The sequence below is a fragment of the Balaenoptera acutorostrata genome, chromosome 1 (assembly GCF_949987535.1).
Source record: "Balaenoptera acutorostrata chromosome 1, mBalAcu1.1, whole genome shotgun sequence".
Taxonomy (NCBI): domain Eukaryota; kingdom Metazoa; phylum Chordata; class Mammalia; order Artiodactyla; family Balaenopteridae; genus Balaenoptera; species Balaenoptera acutorostrata.
Window position 1 is genome coordinate 54,578,895 of NC_080064.1, and position 6,464 is coordinate 54,585,358.

The 6,464-nt window shown below is 39.0% G+C and overlaps 1 long non-coding RNA gene across 2 annotated transcripts in view; it reads right to left on the reverse strand.

Annotated features, from left to right (window-relative positions):
• The window catches only part of LOC130707613 (uncharacterized), a 112,467-nt gene extending 107,095 nt beyond the window's left edge, over positions 1-5,372 (reverse strand). Inside the window, exon 1 of one of the 2 annotated variants that reach the window (XR_009007538.1) lies at positions 5,246-5,372. This is a non-coding gene — a long non-coding RNA (uncharacterized LOC130707613). The remainder of the gene's footprint in view (positions 1-5,245) is intronic. The other variant, XR_009007541.1, reaches the window with a different exon arrangement.
• Between the last annotated feature and the right edge of the window lie 1,092 nt (positions 5,373-6,464).

The following is a 6,464-nucleotide window of genomic DNA, read 5'->3' on the forward strand; positions in this document are numbered from 1 at the left end:
TTCCAACCATTTAAAAGTGTAAAGTCATTATGGGCTGTACAAAAATGGATAGTGGACTGGATCTGGCCTGCAGGCCATAGTTTGCCAACCCCTGCTCTACACCAGGCTACCTCCCAAGCTCCCAACTCTCTTAGGTCCTCCCCCCCCAAGACAAATGGAATGCATGTAATTCAGATGGTAGAATTTCAGATCTTGATCAATTAAATGAGATCAGATCTTTCAACTGCCTGTGAAGCTGTGCAGGCAGTGGCCTATCTTCCCCAAAGCACATGGAAATCCATGACTTCTCAGGCCCGGTACACACAATGCCTCTCCTCTAACCATAGCTCTGCACGCTGACTTTCAAAAAAGTTCTAGATTATTTCAGGATTAAGTCAGGCGCTAAATAATAAAGTTGGTCCATTCCAAGAGAGTAATTATCTAATCTGTTAATGAAAGAGCAGTCACGTATCATAGCAAAATCTCATCTGGTGTATCCATTACAGGCAAAATTAAGATAAGTGAAACTTGCTTTATCTCCTTATTAAGTCAGGAAAATGACTACATATATTTTCCAGATAAGAGGTTGTTTAGAAGATGAACCTCTATGATATTTTACAAATGTAGCTTTCATTTTCTTTTTTTTTTCACTTTTTTCCAGCTTTATTGAAATATAGTTGACATAACATTGTGTAGGTTTAAAGTGTACAATGTGATCATTTGATACACATATATATTGTGAAATATTTACCGCAATAAGATTAGGACATTCCTCAGCTCATCTTACATAATTACCTTTGTTGTTGCTGTTGTTAGCGTGAGAATGTTAAAACTCTACTCTCATAGCAACTTCCTATGTATTTATTGAAAGGAAATGAAATCACTATCGCAAAGATATATCTGTACCTTCATTTTCTTTTTACCAAGGAAATTCAGAATAACTTGCCTTACTGTAAATCACAGTAACTCTAGTTGTTTTTTTCTCTCTCCAAATGAGACATTGCCTGACATCTAACATGTGGTAAGATCTGAGAAAACTTTCCACAGATTGGTAAAATTCTTTCTACATGAATATGTAATGTAATCTTCTTGTTAAACAAGAATAGATAATTTCTCCCAAAATGAATGCAATAAAGGGGCATAGAAAGAATAAATAATTCTAATACTGTTCTTTAATTCTGCTTGTAATTTTCCAAATTCCAGACTGATGGCAGCATAGTGGGCCTATTCTACTACCACTATTTCAAAATGTTCAGCCTGGGGGAAATCCACAGGGACAGTAGTTACTAAAAAGTCCAAAAAATGCAGTAAACTTCCATTATTTTATAGCAAAAGAAAGTCATTATTTGTCTATATTTGTCTATCTTACTTATGCCTGCATTCAACAAACATTTACTGAGCACCAAGTATGAGGCCAGGCATTATTCTAAGTGCAATAGGGGAATCTTGTAAAAACATAATCTTCATCCCCAAGGAACTAATGGTTTAATTAGGGAGAAGATGCTGCTGAGATGATAATGTTAATTATGTCAAGCACATAATCACTGACGAGATGTGTGGCACTGTGCTAAATGATCTACTTACAAAATATCATTTAATGTGACCCCCACCCAAACAACTTATGAGATGGGTGTTATTATTATTCCCACTTTGCGGATTAAAAAATCGAGGTTTAGATAGGCTAATTAGGCCATGGTTTGTTTTTTTTTTTAATTAATTAATTTATTTATTTTTGGCTGTGTTGGGTCTTCGTTTCTGTGCGAGGGCTTTCTCTAGTTGCGGCAAGCGGGGGTCACTCTTCATCACAGTGCGCGGGCCTCTCACTGTCACGGCCTCTCTTGTTGCGGGGCACAGGCTCCAGAAGCGCAGGCTCAGCAGTTGTGGCTCACGGGCCTAGTTGCTCCGCGGCATGTGGGATCTTCCCAGACCAGGGCTCGAACCCGTGTCCCCTGCATTAGCAGGCAGATTCTCAACCACTGCGCCACCAGGGAAGCCCCATGGTTTTTTCTTTTAATTTAATTTTTATTTTATATTGGAGTATAGTTGATTTACAACGTTATGCTAGTTTCAGGTGCACAACAAAGTGATTCAGTTATATATATACATATATCCATTCTTTTTCAGATTCTTTTCCCATATAGCTTATTACAGAATATTGAGTAGAGATTCCTGTGCTACACAGTAGGTCCTTATTGATTATCTATTTTATATACAGTAGTGTGTATATGTTAATCCCAGACTCCTAATTTATCACTCCCTGCCACCCTGCACCTTTCCCCTTTGGTAACTATAAGTTTGTTTTCAAAGTCTGTGAGTCTGTTTCTGTTTTGTAAATAAGTTCATTTGTATCATTTTTTTAGATTCCACATATAAGTGATATCAAATGATATTTGTCTTTCTCTGTCTGACTTACTTCACTTAGTATGTGGACCTAGAGATTACCATACTAAGTGAAGCAAATCAGACACAGGCCATGGTTATATAGCTAGTAAGTAGGTAGGTCTGGGATATGAATCCAGGAAGACTGACTCTTGAGCCTGCTAAACTGAAAGTTGTATACCAATAACCATAACACAGTGTTGCAAGTGGCAAATGTTCTAAAAGAGCAGCAGATAAAATGTAACAAAATTTGAAGGGAGAGGTAATTTGACTAAGACAAATCAAGGGAGACTTCATGGCTCTGGGATGGAGGAAATTTTGAAATGGGGAGAAGGGAGGAAGGAAATTCTAGGAAGAGAGGACAGCATGAGCAATGGCACAAAGATGGGAAACAGAGGACCATGTTTAGGAAAAAGCAGATAAGTCCAGTTTGGTACCAACTATACATTAATGGGTGAAAGTTAAAAAGACAAGCGAGGTTTTACTCACAAAGACCATTAAAACTAGACAAGTAGACGTTTATATGCTACTTTAGAGTGTACCAGACTCTATGAGGCAACTAATATCTTCATTTTATAAAAGAGAAAATTGAGGTTCAGAGTGGCAGAGTTACCAGCCCAGGGTCATGCAGTCAGTAAGTTTTAGATCTCATTAATTTATTCAAAAGATATTCATTAGCCCAGGTACTGTGCCAGGTACTAAAGACAATTATGAACCGAACATAGTCATTGCCTTCACAGCACCACCAGTCTAGGTAGGAAAGACAACCATTATAAAGCAGATCACTGCAATCAACTGTGGTGTGCGCTACAGTGGATTAAGTGTGAGGTGCTCTGTGAGCCTCATAGCCCAGGACCCACCTGGAGACAGGGGAGGCCTCAAGTGTCATTTAAGCCTAGACTTGAAAGATGCACAGGAGTTAGCTTGATACTTGGGGTGGGGTTGTGAAGGGCATATGGTCGAGAGGAATATTCCAAGTAGAGCATTTCAGGTATGCATGAAGGCCCAGAGGAGAGAGAAAATGTGATATCTTCCAGACAGTGAGAAGTTTAAAGGAAAGAGTCCAGAAAGCAGAAGCTGGAGAAGATGGTAGACACCAGATTCTGAGGACAGAGGGGCAGCCATTGAAAGTTTTTAAGCAAGAGATGGGAGGATAGGAGAGGTGCTATGGTTAGATTTAGGTATCAAAAGGACAGAAAGCTGTGAAAGAGAGCTAGGAATAGATAGGATAGGACAGAGGCCAGTCTGAAGGCATTTGGAACTCAAACCAAACATTATTTGATTCAAAGATCACTTTCTACTCTTTCTCTGGAGACTGTAGAGCATCTGTGAAGCTTTAGAGGAGGTGAGTGACATCAACAGATCTATGTACTGAAAAGATCAGACTGAAGCAGCATGGATGACTCACTCATTCTTTTCTTCCTTTTTCTTTTTTTTAAGTCAATAAATATTTGTCAAGCTCCTATTACATGCTACGCACTATGCAGTAGCTTTAGGCCTGGAAATAGGAAGAAGGTGTGTCATTAGCAGGGATACAAACACTTTTTTAAAGTCTGTTGTCTAATATTCCTTGAAGACTCAATTTGAAAGCCCTCATTGCAAAAAGCTTTCCCTGTCTCTGCCCTTCCAATTCGATTTAAAACTTTCTTAGCGTCGCCACTTAGTCTGTTCTATGAAATCACACAACCCTGCTGCCATTATTTCAGAATCATTCACTAATTGCTGCACACATGTCTTATCTCAAGTGTTCCTCAGGACTTTCTTCTGCATTGTTTTTAAGTTCTGGACACAAACAAATGTTTAGCTAAGAGGCCTGAGAGATTGAATGAATGAATGGACAGGATTGCAAGAGGACAATCTTTGAATGTTTGCTACTCTATTACATCTTATCACCGGTTCCATTCTCCTCATTATTCCTGAAGACAGTAGTTACATACACTACTGTATAACTTACAGTGGTGTAATTTTAAAAATTAAAAAAAAATCAACCCTGTACATACCATAATATCTCCCCCAATCATTACAAATTCTTGCTTCTTATAAGGTACATGGAGGAATTCGCTTGGATTATAAACACCATGGTGGCTGGTATTGTAAAAGAACAAGGAAATTCAAGAGAGAAATAGATTCATATCCAAAATATTTACAAAACACCTGCTGTGTGTAAGACATGCTTTGTATCTGCTATGAACCTATTTTCTACAGGGAAAAGAGAACATTCATTAACTCTTTGGAAAAAAAAAAAAAGCTCTTCGTAGGTGCCAGGAAACATGCTAGGAGTGGTATTTGCATTATTTCATTTTTAAGGCTTCATAGTAAAGCAGTAGGATACATGCAGGTATTTCTTCTACTGCTCAGATTTTTACCTGACTATTGGATATACCTTGATTGATTGAACGGGGGAATAGATTTTGCATCATGTGAACTTTAATTGGTCATTACACAGTTATAATAGGGAATTATCACCTCACCTTAAAAAGCTGGTATCCCAAGAGTAGGGTAACATTCAGCAGCTTTGTTTGAGCAGCTGGCATAACTTACTTGGCTTTACGTTCTCTTGTTAACTGTTTGTAGTTATGAGCTATGCTGCTGTTTATTTCACAGGCCTAGAAATCTATTGCTTTTGACTGATTTTATGTCTTGATCATAATTTGGTGACTTTTAGGTTTGTTTCTGTTCTGTTTTGATCCCTCAATTTACGATTTTTAGCTTGCAATAACAAAATATACTAGTTTCCAAGGGTTGCCGTAAAAAATTACCACAAATTTGGTGGCTTAAAACAATAGAAATTCATTTTCTCACAGGTCTGGAGACGTAAATGTCCAAAATCAAGGTGTTGGCAGGACTGGTCCGCCCTGGAGGCTGTGAGGGAAAATCCATTTCTTACCTCTCCCCTAGCTTCTGGTTGCTCTCAGGAATCCTGGGCGCTCCTTGGCTTGTAGATGCATCACCTCAATCTGTCTCTGTCTTCACATGGCCTGCTCCTCTGTGTCTGGATGTCTTTTCCTCTTCTGTCTCTTATAGAAATATGTGTCATCAGATTTAGGGCTCACCCAATTCATCCAGGATGATATCATCTTCAGATCCTTAACTCAATTACATCTGCAAAAATCCTTTTTCCAAATAAGGTCACATTCACAGGTTCTGGGTGGGCATATCCTTTGGGGTGGCTGGGGGAGTGGCATTATCTACTCATAACAATACTTATAGCTATTTTTTTTTTAACACAAACTTTAAAGTTGCAAACCCCACAAGAAAAAATAAAATAATTGTTATTACAAGTTAAATATTCTAGCTCCCAGCCTGTTTTTCCTCCACTGAAACAATTGTTTTATAATGAAACTGTTGTTATAGGTGAATAAATAATTCATATAAACGAATAAATAACCCAAGCTTTCAAAGGCTTGAAACTAGTTGTTAATGTCTGAAAAGCCCTCAAAATAATACCTTACATATAGCATATGTTATCTGAGTTAGATAAATAATAAACAATGTGTTACAGAGAAGCAGAGTGTATTACTGTCCCATTTTTCAGATGAAGTAATAAGGAGCTCAGTGAGGTTCATTACTAGCTCAAATGGTGACAGGCTATGATTCAAACTCACATTGTCTGACGCCAAAGCCCACGTGTCCTTGCATGGGCTGCACCAAGGTGTCCTTGGGGAAGCTGGGAGGAAGCAGGCTGAAGGTCACCATGGCTCTGCTCACACTAACCCTCAGGGTTGATCCACCAGAGAAGGGATGTTCACCAGAGAAAGTTCTGGGGCCAAGTCAGGTCAGTTACCATGAAACTGGTCTGAAATTCACTGATGTGTAAGAGACCTGAAAATCTGTGGGGAAAAAGAGACACAAACTGGGGGCTGGTGGAACAAAAAAGGGATTCGATGCAAAATAGAAAACCTGGTGAGGCACTGGCTGTCATTGAGGAAGTGGAATTAAGTGAAAATAGAGAATGTGATGAGTCTTTGGGGTGACGAGTGCCCCCAGCCATCCAGTAGCTGAGGCCTTCACGGGCCAGGCCTGCCTGCAGAACAAACTTGATAACACCTTCTTCATAAAGGCTGAGTGAAGATACACCCCAACCATGTCCAAGGTATAGGAGAGGT